This window comes from Pongo pygmaeus, chromosome 4 (genome assembly GCF_028885625.2).
Source record: "Pongo pygmaeus isolate AG05252 chromosome 4, NHGRI_mPonPyg2-v2.0_pri, whole genome shotgun sequence".
Taxonomy (NCBI): Eukaryota; Metazoa; Chordata; class Mammalia; order Primates; family Hominidae; genus Pongo; species Pongo pygmaeus.
Genome location: NC_072377.2, coordinates 100,027,671 through 100,050,394, shown reverse-complemented (window position 1 = coordinate 100,050,394; position 22,724 = coordinate 100,027,671).

Sequence of the window (22,724 nt, the reverse complement as noted above, 5' to 3'; positions counted from 1 at the left end):
ATACATTCATACAATATATAATGATCAAATTAGGGTAATTGAGGTATCCACCACTTCAAATATTTATTTCTTTGTGTTGAGAACATTTCAAATCTTTTCTTCTAGGTATTTTTTAAAACACAATAAATTACTGATAACTATAGTCACCTTACTGTGCTATCAAACACTCCAGCTTATTCCTTCTATCTAACTGTACTTTTGTACCCACTAAACAACCTCTCTTCATTCTCACCGCCTATTTTTCCCGACCTCTAATAACCACAATTCTACTCTCTACCTCTAGGAGATCTGTTTTGGCTCCCACATATGAGTGAGAATGTGTGATAAGGAATAGCTAATCTTTAATTTGAAAGACTATGGATATAGAAAGGCAGACCTTCTAGAGTCTTCATAGACTGAGAGAACAGACAGAAGGAAAATTATATAAATATTTATAGCCAACCTTGTTAACACAGTCTTGCAAATTGAAGGAAAAGATGTTCCATCTGTAGTAAACCTATAGAATGAGAGTTTTATGAACAATCTTGAGGCATATCCACTGGACTTTATAGTAAGTTCTCTAGACATATGAATACAAGACAAAATGCTAAAAGGAACAGATACAAAGGAATCCACATGCCAGATAAGGATATCAGTGTATTTCAGATTAGAGCTTCAGAAATATTAAGATGACAGGCAAGAGTCAGGCCTCAGAAGTGGCAAAATTATAGTGCTTTCTTTTGTAACCAAGTCTGTCACATGAAGGGTACATCTTAACTCCAAAGATGTCAGGAAGAAACAGAAAGTGTTTTAAAAGGCTTACTTACACTCAAGGCATTTGCTGAAGCAAAAGAATAAAGTAGAAAAGAATAATATGCTGTGACCAGACAAAACAAAAATTAACATTAAGAGATTAGCAAATGTATCCACTCTGGCTTAAAGACCACTTTTGGTTCTTGTCATAGACCCCTCAAAATGCTTTGGGAAAAAAACAAAACAAAACAAAACATGAGTTTTCCCTAGAAACGTTAAGCCTCCCTCAATGAGGTAATTTTGAGAGAAAAAGGATGTGGGGACAAGGCAGAATAATGGAAGGAGTGCTGGAACGAAAGTGAGAAACCTTAGGTTCTAGTCTTGGCTCTACCCTGATTCACTGTGACACCCTGGGGTTTTCTGTAACATTCTTTACGACATGAGAGGGGTCAAGTATCCCATTCCAATACTTTAAGTGCTATAACTGAAATGTGTTTCATTTTGCTTTAAATGGAAATTTACTTGTGCTTATGGTTCTGAGTTTGAGCCAGTTTCCCATATTTTCCTTGTGAAAATAAGGCTATAATAAAATCTTCATTACAAATTTTTGTAATATTTTAAATTCTTACCTGGAACTGCAATGGTCTAGGCAAGTATTTTTAAACTTGTTTTACAATGCACTTTGATCAACAGGCTGGTTACACAAAGACTGATGTACAAAATAGAAAAGGGGGGCTGCATTCGTGAAGATAAGAGAAGCCAGGGTATGGAGAACAGGAACAAGGGCTACAGAAGGTCAAGTTCTGCTCACTCAACTTCCCCACTGTGTTTTTGCAGAGGCCCCTGTGGACTGCTACTGAAGCCCTAAGACTCCTAAGATTAACAGTGAAAGTCAAGGTTCTATGAGAGGTTTTACCCCAAACAAGTGATGTGGGCACACACATTTGGCAACAAAGGTTGAGGAACACACTCTGTTTAAACCACTGTAAAACCTCTGTTTCTACAGTGAGGGAACTAACACCATTTGGCCTTCAGTTGGTAACAATTAATCACAAATGTATATAAAGGACTGAAAAGGCCGCTAAAGTGCTCTGTTACAGTTTTCCAGGTTACCCCAAATGTGCTCACGTGAATTTTTTGTATAGAGAACTATTAAAATGAAAATACAAACATAAAACCAAAACCATGTGACAACTGCAGACCCACAAGAATATGCCTTTCACCCCATAGAGTTCCTCTAACCTGTTTTTGATTAAAACCGATTTCAGAAAGGGCAATGCAATCTCCATTTTCTTTCTGAGAAGTCTTTAAGATATATATTACATCTGTGAAAAGTCGCTTACTGATAACTGGCACAGACTTCAGTGATGAATACATCAAGAATCAGCTCCAGCCCAATCTGTGCCTCTACTGGGATTCAGCTGCTCCTGGGCCTTTAGGGCAACCCAAGGGATTGCTCCCACCCACAGCCCACCTGAGGCCTGTTTGCATGAGTCAATTTGTAGGAAGTCTGGTGTGGAAGCAAGAAAGGGCTATACCAAAGTCAAGATACGGGGTAGCAAGCCCTGTGGATTTCTCTAAGCCATAGGAAGAGAGAGGTGGTAGGCCAGTGGTTCCTAAAGGCACAGGAGAACATCTAAATAAAGAAGTCTCTCACCCAGTCAATATTTATGGAGTGTTTACTATACATTCCATGTATTGTTCCAGGCAGTGGCAATATAGCAGTGAAAGAGCCACGGTTTTCTGCCTCTAGTAGGAAGGAGAATAGTACATAAATAAGTTGTAAATCTTAACAAGTGCTATGAAGGAAATAAAGAAAGCATGTGGTAAGTGGGGACAACTTTGAATAAAATATAAAGGGAAGACGTCCACAAGGAGGGACATGGGAGCTGACAAGGAAAGATGAGAAAATGGAGTGAGAAGGAGAAAGACACTTCCAGGAAATAGCAAGAACACAAGTCCTATGGCAGGAGAAAGCTTGGCACTTGCGGGGAGCAGAAGGCCGGCAGTGTAGTGGGAGCCTATTGACAGTGGGTGGTACAGCAGGACAGGCCAAGTTCCCTCCCAGACCATAAGAGTTTGCATTCAATCCTCAAAGCTATGGAAATCCACGGGATGACTTTAAACAAATAATTTATTTTACTTACTGCTTTAAAATATCACTCTGCTGTGAAAGGATGGAGTATACAAAGCAAGAGTGTGTAAAGGGAAAATAGAATTATCTTGAAGTCAGCCAGGAAGAAAATGATGGTGTCTGGGACCAGGGGTGGCAGTGAGAATGAGACAAGTAAATAGTTTCAAAGTTTATTTTGGAAATAGAATTGCTGAGGGGTTGGTTATGGAAGGTAATGGAAAAGGCAAAATCAAGAATGACGCCTAGGTTTTAGCTTAAGTAATTGGATGTATGGTGGTAGTTTAGGTAAGGGGTAAGGGAGAATTTAGCACAAACTTAGGAGAATAATATGAGATGTTGACTAATATTACCCAAACATTAGCTGGAGATTTCTAACTCTTAAGATCTAGGTAGGACAACCTTGAGATCTCCGATCTACAGCCTGGGAAAGAGTAGATTCCAAGATTTCTCTTTTTTCCCAAGGGCGTAGGATCTCACCATTGTCTTGTGTTTCTGCCTTCTGTGTCCTAACCTCCAACCTCCATTCATCCCTTTCAGCCTTTTCCCTATTTTCTTTTTCTTTCTTTTTTATTTTAAAAATTTGTATGTGAGGCCAGGCATAGTGGCTCATGCCTGTAATCCCAGCACTTTGGGAGGCTGAGGTGGGCAGATCACGAGGTCAAGAGATAGAGACCATCCTGGCCAACCAACATGGTGAAACCTCGTCTCTACTAAAAATACAAAAATTACCTGAGCGTAGTGGCACACACCTGTAGTCCCAGCTACTCGGGAGACTAAGGCAGGAGAATCGCTTGAACCCGGGAGGCGGAGGTTGTGGTGAGCCGAGATCATGCCACTGCATTCCAGCCCAGGGGACAGCAAGACTCCAACTCAAAAAAAAAAAAAAAAAAAAAAGTGTGTGTGTTTTCTTACCTGGTGCATTTATTTATTCATATGGAATTGTATGTAATCTCACATAGTTGGCATACCGATTTCAACAAAGTACAATTAGTTATAAGGGATGCCTCAAAATACCACACTCTGGGTAAAAAACCAAAGGTAATCAAGGCAATGCTATTATAATTAATACTTTTTAGAAATAGCTTCATAGTATTTGAAATCATAAGCTTTTCTAGTTGTCAAAGCTTTGTTCCATTTTCTAAATGATTTCATGTTTTTATTAGAGTCCTTTTCACCAAAGTCATATTGTTCTTAATATGTATAATACAGAAAAATATCTCTGATGTCGTTTTAAGCCTAAATTATTTTTAAATGGCTCAGGAAATAGTAGTGAGTACTTTATTTCATGCATCACTGTGACACTGAGGATCACTCATGTCAAAAGTGAACAATTTCCTCATATTACTGAACAATTTCTTCCCAATAAAGCAGTGATTCATGACAGTTCCTGATGAGAAGTGTGTGTCCTATTGTAATTCCTTCTTCATTCACCTGGTGCAGCATCAGCCAGAGGCCCAGGAACCAGTGAATCTGAGCTTCCTGTGACAGACTTCCAGGACAAGACTTCCTCTTGTTGAAGCTTGCCTCTCTCACCCACCAGGTTCATGAAACAAATCCACTCAAGCCTAGCCTTCTCTGAATTTTTATCCACCCACTTTAATAAAGATCTGGGGGCTCAGCCAGACCATAACCAGATTTATATTCTATTTACAATCTGTATACATTTTAAATGAAAGCATATAAAACTGTCTTGGGGGATATTAAGAATGAATATGCACAGTATATCTGGTCTAGATTGCATCTGACTTTTAACAGAAATATTTAACATACACCTGTAATAGGCCAGAAATTCTATTTGCTAAGGATAGAGAAGAGTGCAAGATGGACATGGTCTCTATTGCTAGGTAGCTCAAGGGTCTCAAGGTCTTTGATTTATCATTTCAGCTGCAAGAGAAACCAACATACTTGACTTAGCGTGGGTCTCCTGTAAGCCTTTTAAAAAATAAATAAAAGAGAATGAAAGGTCTAACTGAAGCTCAATCAGTGGCCCTATTTTCACAGCTTTTCAAGTGAAGTCTCATATTAAATGAAATAATCCATCTTAAGGTGTCCTGTACATGACCTTGTGCAATGTGGGCCCTGAGGAAGCAGCATTCATCCCACCCGTTTTTGGGGGATACATTTAAACCAAGTTTTAATGTCCTTCTGAACTGGGGTTCTGCAAGATAATTAAGCTCTAATGTCCAGAGGCATCAGTTAATGGAGTGAATTAATTTCACTTCTATGCATCCAGAAGGATACTACCTATGTACCACTCTCAGGAGACAAGAAAACAACTACTGAAGTCATTTTCAGTAGTGCTTGCTTCTCTCATGCGAACCTCAGCTGAAGTTGAGAAAGGTTGGAGGATAGTGTCGCTTTCACCTTCTGTTTTAAAAAGCAAGGTTAAATTGAGGGGAAAATCTAATTTGGTAAAGGCACAGGCCCTAGAACAACAATAAAAAATGAACCAGAAGCCAAAACGTCTCTACAGAACTAAGGAAGCAAAGAGAAAAGTTAGACTCACTGAAGGTGAGTGCTCTAAGCAAAACACAACTGTGCAGAGTCCAGGGCTGAGGAAACATCAATCAGACTAAAATCAAATACAGTGTAGTTAAAACCAAAATAAATGCTCCCGTTCACAAAAAGAGACAGACCAGAAAAGTTTAGAAAATATTATGCTTCTGTGTACTCCTCAGGGGGCTTCAAAACATTTGATACAACCTGCTAAGTGCTCAAATACCCTGCAATGTTCTAATTACACGAAGGGAACAGGGCATGCCACTAAAAATCTCAAGACTGAGAAGTTATCCAGATGAGAAAGGTTTATGTCAGAAGTTAATTTGAAATTCCAAAAAGTGCTTAAAATAATTTATTTTAATTACTCAGTGTCTCTTTCCCAGACAGGAAATTACCTAACTCAAGGACATAGAAACTCATCATGACCTTATTCAAAGCTGACAAAGACACAACAAAAATTAATCTGTAGAGCTTCATTGATACTGAAGTTAAAATGTAAATGCCTACATCCATATAGTTCAGTTGCATGAGCTACACATGCAATAATTCATAATACCATATAATTCATATCATTACCAACAGGGTTTATCACAAATCGACTTTAAGCAAGTGATATAAAAATTAGATTTATATTTAATGCACTATTGTAAGTTGCACCAATTGCCAGTGTTAACACTGGCAGCATTTGATGCCAAAAAAGCTTTTAAATGCTTGGAAGGAGAATGCTTTCCAAAACTGTTAGGAAAAAATTTTTTAAAGCAAATTGGGAACAAAAAAGAGAGAAGAAACATTTTTTTCTCTTGTAATTTAATATTCTGTAGAAAGACCATAAAGCATACTCTAAAGAAAATATATTTGGACTTCTCAATCAAGGACAGACGAAAACAAACTGCTCTTCCCTCCTCTCTCCTTCACAATTCATCAGTACAACTAGGAGGTGTGGCTGGGGTGAAGTACTCAGCTTTCAGACACAGCAAGTGGTAACACTCGATGATATTAGCTCATTTTCAGAGGAATTTACATTTCATTTTTAAAATGAACACCACCTGTCTGAATTGTCAGGTAGATTTTTAAAATGAAATAAAATACAGTGAACAACAATAACAATGAAAGTTGATCCCTAAGAGTATCTTTCTTCACACAACCAATTACTGAATTTCACAATTTCACAAAAATTGTAATTTGTAATGATGCATCTAATAATCTCCTCTGGCCACGCTCTACCATTTAAAATAAAGTCAGGTAAAATTATCAGAGGTGATTGCAAATAAAGCTGTCTATTATGCTCACCTTGATCTGTAACTTGACTTTTGATAATAATGCTAAGTTATTCCAACATATTTTAAAGTCCTTGGACATTGAGCTGTTCAAATACCATTGCCAACGAAGATTTGGATCGCCCACATACTTATGCCCCTAACATATAAAAGTCATAAGTCAATAAGCCTTCAAAACATGGAGGACCTATTTACTTCATCTTTTTCAAGTAATTAGAAATGGTAGAGGCTAGAGCCCAAGTTCTGGGTCCCATTGAATTCAAAATATGACTTTCTAATTTCTAAGGTCATAATTTTGTGATCTTAAACTTTTTATACCTTAATTTTCTCACCTAAAAAGGAAAATAATATTTTCTGCATAGCGCTATTATAGAGATTAAAAAAGATGATTATACAGTGTTTTGTACACAGTGTTTTTGTACAGTTTGTGGTACGTGGAGATAAATAACTATAATTATTGTGAAGAAATTATGGATTTTAGGATGCCCTAGTTTGAATACTTACAAATAAAACAGCTACTTTGGTTTTAGGAACTATTTAAGATAGCTTACAAAGATATTTAAAATATAGTCACTAAGTCAAAATGTAAACAGTAAAAAGAAAAAGGGAAAAAAAGATGAGGTTTTTAAAAAGGCAAAATATCAGAAAAGATGAGCTTTATCAGTTATATATAGTATGAGTCCTAAGATGGAACAATGACTTAGGAAAATAAATCAATAATCAACTGATACGAAGGCAAGACAGAAATTTTTCCCAAGAGTTATTCAAAAGAGGACAACGAATGGAACAAAAACATCAACAATACCCTTATAAAAGATAAATTTCACAATCTATTTCTCAGTATAGCTTCCCCACAAATTGCAGCTACACATTTTTTTTCAGAAGTCCCATACTGAGCAACCACAAGCACTTTTTGAGTTTGAGAAATTATTAATATAACAGACTTTGTGCTGAGTTTGTAAAGGAATTCCCAAAGGAACCTTTCCTGCATGGAGCAGAAATCTATAATTGTTACCCTATCAAATAAGCACACACACTCTGTACTGATTCTTCTAAAAGAGGGTCTTCATGGAGAAAGGAGAAAGCAGGTAATTTTTGAATGAATGAAGAACATTTCTGCAAAGAAAGCAAGAATCATACCAGAGATCATAACTGTAAGTACTCTGTAGAATTTAAGCTTTAACACCTCCTCATGCTTGTTAAAGTCTGTTTTCTCCTAGTAAGCAATGTCAAAACCCTGAAAATGAAAGGGACAACAAATTAGAAAGATTGCATTCCACACCACTGCAGGTTTGGAAAGGAAGAAAGGGAAGAGAGGGGAAGTCTGTGGGAGCAGACTGAAGTAGTCCCTGTGCCAGATATGTCCTGGAAAAGTTTAGCAGATGGCTAAAAAAAAGATACAGAAATACCTCATAGAAAGGGAAGAATGATAATATCTGACTGTTATTGAGTGCTGAGCACTTTAAGCTGAGTGTATCATTTTAAGTTTACAACAACCTTATGAGGATAGTACTATAATTATACCCTTTATGCAAATAGGAAAACAAACACAAAAATGTTAAATCATTTACTAGCATTTCCACAGGGCTTGCAAATACTAGAGCCAGGATTCAAAATCAGGCAGGCAAACTCCAAAGCCCTTTGACATTGCTGCACATTAGATGAAAAATCCACTCACACATCTGATCCAATGTCTCACTATCCGAGTTAGCTTTGAACTTTAAAGAGCTAACCTTTAGATGCCTGCTCCATCACTGAGAAAAATCATTGAGGTCACTGTAGATAAGAAGTTACAGTTATTCATATCTACCCATGAAATATGACATTTATGGAGTTCTTAATCACTGGGCTAGCGACCCAACAGTCACTCTTTAAAGGGACTTTACAGTCCTTTAAAGGGACTTTACAGTCACTCTTTACAGGGACTTTAGATACCATTTAAAATGTTAAGCAAAAGCCTATCACCAACTTAAGGAATACATCCCATGACTGCTTTGCTCTCAAAGGCTGCAGAATCTTCCTAAATAACAGGCTTAGAATAATCTATATAGAATCAGAGTCTCATTTGGTAAGGTATGGGCAGTTATGATATACATAAACTGTTCTTGTGGGTTAAGATATCTTTGCCCCAACCAAGTGGTAAAATTTTGTTCTAAGAATCGGGCTGCTCTTTTAAAAAATTTAATCAAGGGAGAAAAGAAGATAACCATAGAAGAATAGTCTTTAAAGTCTACTGCTGTCCTATTCAAATATCAAAAGACAGGGTAAACAAGGTGGACATAAAATGGTACTGAGATAACTTTCTCATTATCTTCAACACAAATTATTGGGCAATAGTTGCTATAACCCTCAGTTCTGCAAAAAAATTTCATTGTTTTGTTACCACTCTTACTAACTTATCTAACATTTATATGAGAACAATGTTTAAAGTGTTGGTAATCACTAATAAGAAATACAGGTACAGACTACTATCAATTTGCTTATTAAGTAAATAACTATGTAAGAAGCTCATCCTATGACTGTAACAGGCACATCCTACAAGATAGGAATTAACGAAAGGAAAATGGAACAAAGTAAGGTCCCTGTTCATAAAGGGTTGATACATTAAGATGAAAAAAATTGGAAGTTATAATGAATTACAATTAAATCTGAGTCAACCATATAGTTGGATGTGTTTCAAGATTTTTAAAATCTGAGAGTTTAAAAAGAAGAATAAAAATGCTTGAAATTTTTAGGTTAGATCATTTAGAGAAAAATAAGTATAATAGAATTCAACTGTCTTAATAAAAGTTTCTAAGGGCATTAATAAACTCTGTCTTAGAGCTGGGCATGATGGCATGGACCTGCAGTGTCAGCTATTCAGGAGGCTGAGGCAGGAGGATTCCTTGAGCCCAGGAGTTTGGGGCTGCAGTGCACCCTGATCTCACCTACAGATAGCCACTGTGCTCCAGCCTGTGCAACATAGCCAGACCCCATCACTGAAAGAAGATAAAATAAAACAAACAAAAATCCAAGCTCTATCTCTGCAATAAAATTTAGGAAATGAAAGTTTGATCTGAGCAAACATAAGGACAGCCTTAATGATTGGGATGATTAAATTTTGGTGAAAAAACAGGACTTTTCCAGATCTAAAATCTGAAACATCAGTCAATTAAATATTGACCATCTTTTTGACGGAACCAACTGCAAAAATTGTGTATGGAAACAAGAGGTAACTGAATAGAACCTCAGGCCTTGTGACGCTAAAAAGAGAATGAGAAAGACCATAAGACAGGCAAAGCAGGGGGAAAAAAATCTAAGCAATTTTAAGGAACGATAGGCCATTTTTTTCTAGTACGTTTGCAGACCTTAAATAAGTGTTTCAATGTAAAGGTTTTCATTTAAAATCAGTTCTCAATTCTCCCACTCGGGAGTTGAACAATAGGTGCATTAGTATAATTGAGAAGGCATTTCCATCTTGTTGAATTTGCTGTTAAAACTATTTTGCAATGTGGGTACATACCAACCTTCAGGTGTACCCAGTAAAAAGCCAAACTTGGAATGAACCAGCAACTGTTTTGCTAATCTATCAAGCAAACAATCCTCAAGTAGATAGCCCTGAGTTGACTTTTCCATCAGGCCGGACTTCAATTTCGAAAACAGCTACTTAAAATAAAGCCTTAAAATATATGCCAATAATGTAAAGGTGTCAGAAGCTTTATTTCTGAGTTCCACATCATGATTTTGTGTTAACCCTGTCAATCAACAAGCCTTCAGGAAGAGAATTTTTTATTAGACATTAATAATGTGTTCATTATGTCCACCACATGGTTAGTAAAAAATGGAGAACTGGCCTAGGTGTCCGAATAAATAATGATGAAAAACGATCACTTAAACTTTTGGTTTCCATGCCTCCTAATTTCACAGAGATGTGGTAAGAACATGATAAAATAATGGATATGAGTGTTTCTCTTAAAGTCATTCAAATTCAAGAAACTATTATTATAAGCCTAATACGTGTATCCTAAGAAACTCTCAATGGCATAATAATGAGAATAGAACATATCAAACAGACCACTGATGCATTTATATAAGTCAAAAAACTAGATCACAATAAAACAACAACAACAACCATCCCATTAGTTCAGTTAATTCACATTAAGCATGTATAGAGTGCCTACTACATCCTGAACATTGTGGAGATATTTCCTGTGCTCTGGGGATAGAAAAATTAATAAGAATGGTACTCAATATTTGGAGCTTACAGTTGTTCCACTGACTATAAATGCATATTATCTGATAAATAATGAAAATGATCACACTGTATGAGCTGGACAGTTACTTTATTTGACCTCATAAAGCAGACATAAAATAAAAATACAAAACTGATGCTGCCATCTGAATATCCACTAAACATCCACATAACAAATTTCACATCTATAAATATATCAGCTTGAAAAAAACAAAAAGCAAACCCAAAACAAAACAGTAAACTCTTACTTTCAGTTTTTAGATAATTATCTTATTTCTTCAATTGATATGTGCACATGAAGTTTGAGAATAAACTCTCTACCTCCTCGGACACATGGATGCAACAGAACCACCTCCAGCCCAAACTGGTTATGATTTGAATAGCAGGTCTCAAACAAGTTCGACTTTACCTTAACTGGAATTTATCTAACTCAAATACTGCCAGTGCCATTTACTATTTTTATTGAATAGAAAAAAGGCTCAAAATAAATTTGGACTATACTCTTGGGGGTTGGGAATTCACAAATCCAAGGAAGAAACTTTTGGCTCCAGAGTTGAGTGATAAAGGAAAAAAAGTATCTCAGCATTTCAAAACTTGCTCAGAAAGGAAAAGTTATCTTTGCATTATAAAGAAGTTCAACACAAGAAGTATTCTCTTAAGTGCACAGCAAAATTTTTACTCTACTTCTGATAGGAAGAACACAAATGCATGTTTGAAGCTAAAAAGGGTAGTTTCTCAAAACTTGTATTTTTGCCTTTGTGATTTTTTTCCTAACTAAATTGAAACTGACCAATGAGATTCTGAAAGAACTCCATTGTTCAACAGTATCCTATAATCATAGAAGTAGTTCTCACTAATCACTGAAATAGCTTAAATAATTAGAAATTACAATAAATACCACTTGAAGCCCTGCCAAAGTAAAAGACACAATTTTGCAGTGGAAAAAGAAAATTAGAATGCTTAATTGCAGAAGGAAGAAAAAATATTCTGACTGAAAGAATGAACTAAATTTGGATTAAAATTATATTTTTTTTGTCACAATACCACAATCATTTGTTTCAATCAAGAGCAGGGGTGGGCACGGGGTGGGTGGAGAAAAGGAGAGAGGGATCAAAGCACCTTGCTTAGTAATAGTCCCTTCCTATGTCTCTGTCCATCCCAGGAGTGTCCCTAGGAACACTGCATTGCCAGCCCATTTCTCACTGACCCAGCAAGCACATACAAATTTTCCTATCCTGGAAATCTTTGCCTCTAAGAGAACTAATAACATGATCCCATTGCACTTACACTTCAATTGAACTTGCAAATGAAATTTGCAGACTAGGATGATCAATTGTATTTCTTGGCTTGATTCAACTTCAGAGCCTCACTGCCAAAACGCTGACTATGTAAACTCACTGAAACTAATCTGAGCCTTTCTTCAAGCAAGTTCTATCCTGATCAGGTTGCTTTTTTTTTTTTTTCATCAAAATGAATGCAAGCTCAAATACTGGGTGGAGTTAGCCCCTATGATTATTACAAAACATTTATCAACCAGAGTGAAACTATGAAAGGATTAGATCCTGAAGACTGTCCTATTTAATAGTCCTAGCAGCCAGGGACAACAACAAAAACAAAATTTATTATGTGCCTATTCTGTGCCATACACTGTGCTTGATCTTAAAAATATAAGTCAAATAAAACAAAAGTGCTCCCCCAAAGCCACATCATTTATTCAACAAATTAATGCACCAAGCACTATTTTATATGCTGGGGCTAACAGCAGTGAACACTACGTCCTTTTGAAGCTTACATTCCAGTGGGCATAAACAGCCACTCTTTTAAAAATCAATAAGAAAATCATGTGGTATTTTAGATGGTGATAAAAGTCTATAAAATAAAATTTAAAATACGCTGGGAAATGGGTAGATAATGCCTATAGCGGGAGAGTCTTGACTTTTTAAACAAGGTAGCTAGGAAAGGTCTCACCAAGTACGTGGTATTGAAACACGAGTGAATATCACCTTTGATATGAAGGTGGAGGTGAGAGAGTAAGCCAAAGTGGCTATATGGAGAAAAAGTAATTGAGGCACAGGGAAAAGCCAGTGAAAATGGCTTAGGGCAGGATTATGCCTGGCCAGGAGGACCAGCAAGAAGATCGGTATAGCAAGGAAGGAGAAAGAGATAAGGTCACAAAAGTTTATATATATATGTATGTATATTATTATATATATGTATATTATATACATATAAAAGTGCTTGGCACATTAATTTATATTATATATGTATATATTATATATATTATATATGTATATATTATATATTATATATTATATATTATATATGTATATATTATATATTATATATTATATATTGTATATATAATATATAATATATGTATATATAATATATAATATATATAATATATAATATATGTATATATTATGTATATTATATGTATATAATATATGTATATATTATGTATATTATATGTATATAATATATAATATATGTATATATTATATATTATATGTATATAATATATAATATATGTATATATTATATATTATATGTATATAATATATAATATATGCATATATTATATATTATATGTATATAATATATAATATATGTATATATTATATATTATATGTATATAATATATAATATATGTATATAATATATAATATATGCATATATTATATATTATATGTATATAATATATAATATATGTATATATTATGTATATTATATGTATATAATATATAATATATGTATATTATATATTATATAATATATAATATATGTATATATTATGTATATTATATGTATATAATATATAATATATGTATATATTATGTATATTATATGTATATATTATATATGTATATTATATATGTATATATTATATATGTATATTATATGTATATATTATATATGTATATTATATGTATATTATATATGTATATTATATGTATATATTATATGTATATTATATGTATATATTATATATGTATATTATATATGTATATATTATATATGTATATATTATATATGTATATTATATATGTATATATTATATATGTATATTATATATGTATATATTATATATGTATATTATATATGTATATATTATATATGTATATTATATATGTATATATTATATATGTATATTATATGTATATATTATATGTATATTATATATGTATATGTTATATATGTATATTATATGTATATTATATATGTGTATATTATATATGTATATTATATGTGTATATTATATATGTGTATATTATATATGTATATTATATATGTGTATATTATATATGTATATATTATATGTGTATATTATATATGTATATTATATGTGTATATTATATATGTATATATTATATATGTGTATATTATATATGTATATGTTATATGTGTATATTATATATATACACATGCTTTGATCAGTGAGGAGGCTATTACGATATTCCAGGCAAGAGATGATGGGGAAGGGACAAGCATGATAGCAGGGCACAGGGTCAGAGCCTGAACATATAAGTTAGAGCTCTCTGATTATATGCAACAGAGAACCATTCTACCAAAAGAAAAAAAAAACTCACAGAATATTGGTGAATCTCATGAAATTGACAGGGAATATAGAAAACCAGACTTGGGAACAGGATAGGAGCAAGGCCAGGGATTACTTACAGGGCAGTATGTCTGGAGTGCATGAGCTCCAACTGTTGCTTCCAGCTTTGCACCATTCCACTCAAGATTCAATTAACCAGGAAAATCCAACTTTCCAAACTTAGGTCACATGCCCATTTCTTGGCTCATACCCAACAGTAGAAGGTGAGAATCAAGGGCTTCTCTAGCAGGAACCCAAGGCAGTTAGATTCATTAGCCCCAGTTCCTCAGGACTGCCCTCAGTGGGAGAGAGATAACACCCCAGAAGGAAACCTGGATGCTAATAGGAAGGAAGAATGAATGCTAAGAAGCCTAGACTAGGAAGCTATTTATGTCCATTAGATACTATTTGCTATCTAGTGGATAAAGGCAGAATTATAAGTGAAAGATATCTCGGAATAAAACGTGTTTCACAAATTGACCCATACTTTTCAGTAAAAAGATACTGGCGACGTCCAGTTGTCATTTTACTGTCTCTAGATATAAACATAATCCTGGTTCTTACCAGACTGCCATGGAGATTATTTTGCTGCTGAGCGGTCACACAAAGTTTTTGCTTGAAAGGCCTTAAATCTCTAGATATGCCATTTTGAAAAATATTTAATTTGCTTTTTAGGCCTACATAATACATAACACATATCTACTATACCTTCCTCTCAGAAGAATCAAAGGAAGTATATTTTAACTGATTCATAGATGAATAACCTTGTGACATTCTGACTATAAACAGCTGAATATAGGTTCAAATATGTCATCTTAAATCATTCTTTTCACTTTGTTTAGATAGTTTCTTTCCTTTGAACAGAAAATATATATGTGAAAACATAACAGTCACTCATTCTTTTAGTAACAAACCCTCCAGCTCATATCTCCAGGGTACAAGCTGGTGATATGAGCCTGAGACCTTCCAAACAAGCAGCTGCTGCTCTGATCTAGTCAATTTTGCCACTTAGGAATGCACATCTAGAGATCCCAGGTCTTCCCATTTTTTAAAAGAAGCTGGGATTCCAGATTTTTTTAATGTGAAACCTCTAGATTTTAAATGCTGGAAACTTTGGGGTTTGGGTTGTTTTTGTTTTTACTTCTGTTTTAATTTTTGAACACCATGCTGGAAAACTTTAAAAAATTTTTTCAACCCTATATAGGTCAAATGAAACACCTAAGTGTGACCTCTCTGGTCTCCATTCCAAATACCTTCAAGGTGTGATCAGACCTCAATAGAAATTCCTAGACTTCTTTTGCCTATTTCCAATAATAACAACACAATCCTCTTTTCCCCCTCATGGGAACCAGATTAAGTCTATGGCAAAGACATGTGATTCTCTGATAATTCCTATTATAGTCCAACTGCAAGCACAAAATGATGCATGCATTTAGAGCAATTTAAAAATGACATTTTCCAATGAAGATACGGAAGTACCCTGGCTTGCTGCTCTCTGTATAATATCCGGTACCACAAAGGGAGTGTTGTGAAACTAGTTAGGGTGAGACTGCCCTGCTGATTGGAGTAGCACATGAGAAACACATGAACTTAGCTAAAAGAGTCACTTAAGCAATGAAGTAACTGACGCTAAGAAAAAAAAAAAAAGTATGCTGAAACAGTACCTCAGGGGAAAAAGCCACAATTAGAAAGAAAGCTCTTGTTAATTTTCCCAGCCCCAACCTTCTTCCTCAGCCTGCCTTCCTAGTTCTTTTAGATGGATTGTCTTCTTTAAGTCAACTGAGCACCACGAACACAGACCACGAACACAATGGACCAAAAAAAAAAAGCAAATTTCCAAAAGCAGTTGAGAAGAAATTTTTATGGAATGTGCTCAGAGAATTGGTTAGTCAGTAGACATTTATGTAAATATTTTTAAGGTATTTATAAGTGACCTAATCCAGACAACAAGGCTTCCTTTTGCATTTTTTGCTCAGCACAGTGGAAGCTTTATTCACAAACTCTATGTGAAAGAAACATATTTTTCCATCCCATGGCTAAGTATCTGTAGAATCATTTCCTTTCTACAATGCAAACTTGGCCCATGGCTTATCCACTTACTCAGGTGAATGGCAAATCACAACTGGGAGAGGGAACAATGGGGCACTGCCCTGAGAAAGTGCTTTTTGCCTTCTCAAAGCATTCACAAACATTAACCAATTAATTGGTAGGTGAAGTTGGCCTTAAAAAAAAAAAAAAAGAGAGAAAACTACAGCTGAAGAGATTTCAAAGCTTTCTCTACAAAGGGATTCAGTGTCTAAGTCTGAATTGGAATTTGGACCTTCCTAACATTAACAGTTCAGAGATTCAACTCATGTAAACATTTGAAAGGTCAGCTGTTCATCAAATACCTTTCCAACTACAGCAAACGTATCCTTATTAAGTTTCTTTTGCGAAAGTTCCAAGGTGCTGAACACTCATCCATTGCCACCAATAATTAACAATTCCAAACAACCTAAAGACAGAGAACTTTTTGTAGGCATTTTGAAATTTCAGACTATCTTAGAAACAGGGGATGTGGAAGTGGTAATGGGCAAAAGGCATGCTAGGAAAAAGAATATCAGGCTGAAATTTTTTCCCAAGATTGGTTCTTCCCTTTTTCAAACAGATTTGCAGAAATAAGAAAACAGTTTGTCCTTTTCAAATAAAGAGTTGGTGCTTCCTGGAAATGGGCAGAGAAGTAAAAACCAAGCAAAACAATAACGTTTGGTCTAATATTTAAGATTCAACAAAACTTGGAGGCATAAATGGGCACTACAGTCATTCCTTATTCTATCCAGTTAACTTTGCTTCAAACATATCTGCCCAGAGTTTAATGACTTTAAAAAATTACCTGAAGTTCATATCTACCATAAGTTATTTCCCGCACATTCTTTCTGCACATCCGACATGCAGAAAAAATCACAAGCCTAATTTAAACAATACAATTTATTGTCGAACTTGAGAACTGAACAGCTACCAGCTTTAAAAGGTTTCCCTGAGTCTCACACCCACACACCATTTTATACTAGTTTCTACATGGCCATGGTTAACATGACAGGGTTACGTGATGAGCTATGTGGTACATCACCAAGAAGAGAGGACTCTTGTGAAAGCAGGGTTTAAATCTCTATGTCGGATTCAAAATTAATTTGAAATAAATAGTAGACCTAAATATAAGAAACTATTAAACTTCTAGAATAAAATCTCTGTGACATTGGGTTAAGCAAAAATTTCTTAAGCAAGACACAATTAGCACAATAAAGAAAAAAATAGGTAAAATGAAGTTAACCAAAATTTAACATTTTTGCTCTCCAAAGACACAACTAAGGAAATGAAGCCATTGGAAAGCAGCAGCCAGGGCTGCTCACCTCCAAGGCCGAGATCCTTAACAAAGGCTTCAGGGTGACCAAGACATGAGCAAGCCAGGGTACAGCCACCACTGCCACCCCACCAAGCATACAAAGTTCAAGCTGCCATGTGGAAAGTAGTCAAGAAGGAGTGAGCCTTCTATGCATAATAAAACCCCATAATTTAAAAATAAAATAAAAATGCAAGCCACAAACTCTGAGAAAATATTTGCAAACCATATATTTGACAAAGAGCTTGAATCCAGAATACTTTTAAAAATACATACAACTCAGTAGAAAGAAGATATACTACCCAATTTTTTAAAAAAGTAAGCTAAAGATTTGCACAATGGCATGCAAATGAACAATATGCAAATGATGATATGCAAATGAACAATAAGCCTAAGAAAGATGCTCAACATCATTACTCATCAAGAAAATGTACATTAAAACTACAACAAGAATGACCACTAAACATCTACTAGAATAGCTAAAGTTAAAAAGACTGACAATATCATGTGTTGCCAAGGATAAGAACAACCAGACTCTAATATATTGCTGGGGAGTGCAACACAGTATAGCAACTTTGGGAAACAGTATGGCAGACCCAGCAAACCCACTTCTAGGTATTTACCCAAGAGAAATGAAAACATATTTCCACACAAAGAATTTTACATGAATACTCATAGCAGCATTATTGATAATTGCCAAATACTGGAAATAACCCAGATGCCCATCAACTGGTGAGTGAGTAAACAAATCAGAGTATATCTATGACATGAAATACAACTTATCAATAAGAAAGAAAAAACTACTGATCAAAACAATAATACAGATGGATCTCAAAGGCTTTATATTAAGCAAAACAATCCAGACTAAAAAAGACTATCATATTGTATGATTCCATGTATATGACAATCTGGAAAAGGTAAAACTACAGTGACAGAAAGCAAATCAATGGTTACCTGGAGCCAGAGGTCAGGAGAAAGGATAAAATGCAAAGGGGCACAAAGGCTACTTTCTAGAATAATATAATTTATCTATATCTTGATTACGGTAAAAGTTATAATAGCTATATACAATTACCAAAATTCATTAAACTGTATACTTCAAAGAGAAATTTATTTTATGTAAATCATACCTCAATAAAGCTAGAAAAAAAAAAAAAAGAAATGACTGTGTCAGGAAGTCTTCATTTCCTCCTGTTGTTCTACAAAATCTTGCTCTTTGAAATAGTCTGGGTACTTCACAATTTCGTAACAGATTCGAGGTGTCCTTTCAGAATGAACCCATTAAACATTGTGCATCTGTGATGTGTTTTGATATTGTTTTAGGTCAATAAGACACATCAGAAAACTGTAACAATGATTTGACTTTCTCCTTAGTCACCTTCAGAACACCATTTCTTAAAGCAGGAAGACCACATCTAAAGCTGGTATACTCACATTGTAATGCAATTCAACAAGCCTTTATTGAGTGAGTGTCTGCTGCCTTGAACTCTGGAACCAGACTGCTATTAAATTGATTCTAATTACAGGTCTACCACTGAATAGTATCACCTTGGACAAGTTACTTATCTGTGCTTCAGCTTCCCCATCTATAAAATGGAGGTAACAGCCATACCTACCTAATAGGGTTGTTCTGAGGATTCAATGAGCTAATTCATTAAAAGTGCTTAGAACAGGGCCTAGCCCATAAACAATCCCCTTGCCTTTATCATTAGGTGTGTGGTGCTAACACTATACAGAGGGATAAGACAGGGTTTGTTTTTGTTGTTTGTTTTGATGGGCTCACAGTTCAGCAGAGAGAAAGAGAACGAATAACAACATATCACAAGGGACACAGAGAGAAATGTTTACTGTTGAGAGCACAGATGTGTGAGCAACTTCATGGTGGTAGTGGGGAGCTTGTCAAAGACTTACAAAGAGCAACTAAGTTTTGGAGGAAAAAAGGGAGTTCTTCAGACAAGAAAGAATGCAAGCAATAGTTATCATCATGTACTAAATATCTGTTAAATGCTATACACTCTGCTATCTATATATTTTACATGGGTCATTTCTTTTGTAATTGTTGTGATAACCCCATGAGACAGATACTACAGAACCCATTTTACATATGAGCAAACTGAGTGTAACACATTGTGAGTCACTTTCTTGAGGTCACACAACTAGTACATACATTAAACAAGAATCCAAACTGACTCAGAAACTTGAGCAGAGAAAACAGCGTTGCAAAGCATGTGGCTAGTTTTGGGAAAGTGGAGAGCTCAATGTGATTAGAACACAGATCAGTCTAGAAAAATGAGGTCTTAGGGGTCCTGCAACCAGTAACTGTATCTTAGACAGGGAACTCCATTACGCTTCTCCCAGGCAGAAAGCCTCTTATGGCTTGCTGCTTAGTAAGCATAGTCTTCCTTCACTAAATCATGAAATCAGCAGTAGAGGTTTCTTAACATGTGGTTCAATGATCATATGTGTCAGAAGCCCTGGGAAATTTGTTAGAAATACAGATTTTCAAGGTACCACACATGTCTATAGAATCAGAACCTCTTTTACCCCTAAACACTCCTTTTTAGTAACCTTTTCAGGAGTTTCCTATACACACCAAAGTTTGAGAACCTCAGTGGTGGCAGATTTACTCAGAACTCTTCCTCTCAGGGCTCCAAGAGCTGAGCTCTCAAACTTCGATGTACACACAAATCATACAAATCCCCTGGGAATCCTTTTAAGAATCAGATTCTGATTCAGTGGGTTGGAGGGATAAGTGGACTGAATTCTACCAGGTGTTGTAGACATTGCTGGTCCACAGACCACTCTAGGGGTCACAGGGTTGTAGAACATCCCACCCTGATTTCTTCTCTGCTTCTACTATCTCTCCTGCTCTTGTTTGTCTCCAGAATACTTTTCCTTGCCCAGGTTTAGTGCACCTTAAAACAACCTTCTATTTACTTACTGCCTAAAAATGTTGTACCTTTGCTGAGAGAAGATGATCAAACTGTTTTTATTTTCATACACTTATTGTTGAAAAATGGTACTTTAAAAAACATGTTTCTTGGCTCTCTGAAATTCTAGACGAGCCTAAGAGGTCAGGCTAGTAGTATAAAAAATAGAGGGACTGATGATGACAAAAGTGTGAAAAATGAACTTTCTTTTGTGATATAATGCACATAGTCATCTGGATCTATTAACATTTTCTTCAACACACTCTTTTAAATAACATAATGAAACTAACAGCCCTGCCGTCTCTGGAGTCATCAAAGATTGACTAAGGAGTCTTAGTCAGAATAAATCTCCTTATTTAGAACTTAAAAACCTGAGCTCTCTGGTCTCCTGCGCAGACATGCTCTGGAAGCCTCTCCTTACTGGCACTCCTGCAAGGAAAGAGCTGTGTGCAACCAGCTGCCAAGGCTTCAGCTCCCTGGCACCAGGCAATGGCAAAAGCCACTCCAGCTGAAAGGCGTCTTTTGCCCTCTGGGTGAGAATGGCTGCTTTAGAAAATGGCCTTAAGTTCCTAATGGCACTAAGTTCCTGATACTTTTTTTTTTCTCTGAGCTATCATATTTTCAAAGCATTAATCCTTGCAAAGGTGCAAGACTCCCACTTCATATTTTGCAATGCATTTCCTAATGTGTGTCTATTAACCTGGACTCATTCCTGGCTTTGCAATTCAGTTACTTTATCTTGTGGTTCAAACACTTCTGTTTGTTGTTCCACTTAATTCAGATGAATTAAATAGGCACTTTCAGGAAGGGGTTGGATTACCCACTCTCTATAAAATAGACAGGCCTACATGCCAAGGGTTACCTAGAGACAATTTATTTGATTTGGTGCATTTTAGGTGAAGGACATAATTTGGTCTCAAATTCCACATCTTTGCCCTGAAGTCTTAGTTCTAAGACTAAAAGAAACCACCAATCCAATTTCTAGCCTGCTGTTAAGAAGCATGCTGTCAAGGTAGAGATAAATCTATACTTTGAAAACAAAACTTAAGACTTTCTTTGGTACTTAATAAGCCCTTCTAGATGGGATCAACCATCTATGGGAGAAACCAAGGAGGATTCTAAACAAATTGGAGAAATACAGATGGTCCCTGACATAATTTTTTAATTTCACTATGGTGCACAAGTGATGTGCATTCAATAGAAAGAGATATGATATTCTCTCTCTCCATCTCCCGCCATGCTGGACAGCAGCATTGAACCACAGTTCCCAGTAAGCCACATGATCATGAGGGTAAACAACCTACACTCTACATTGTACTATGTTGTCACATGATTTTGCCCAACTGTTGGGTAACATAAATGTTCTGAGCACATTTCAGCTCATCATAGCTAGGCTAAGCTATGCTATTTGGTAGCTGAGGTGTATTAAATGCATTTTCCATTTATACAATATTTTCAACTTAACAATGGGTTTATCAGGATGTAACCCATTTGTAAGTGAAGGAACATCTCTAAATATAGTTCAATTTTCTCTCGTTTCTGCTTCCCTCTTTTTCTGCTTCCCTCTCTTTCTGCTTCCCTCTTCATAACTTACCCCAGTTACTCATTTAATATTTTTTCTTTAATAGCAACTATGTATTATACACAGTTAGGATCCATATACGTAACTTTAAATAAGTCAAATACAGTTCCTGCTCTCACAAAATTTGTCCTCCTAGTGGAGGATATGGGAGTAAGCAATCACAATATAATAGATTCCATTTTTGATTTACAGTAATTGCCAACCAATCCCTGCCATGATTTGATGTTTACTTTCACTCAGTAGGTTCGAGTCTACAAGGCTGGTTATTACTTCCCAGGCAGGATCACTACGCCTACAATTTGTATAGTTGCTAGGGGACAAAATGGAGTCCTGAATTAGGTAATATATTCCCACTGGCTTTC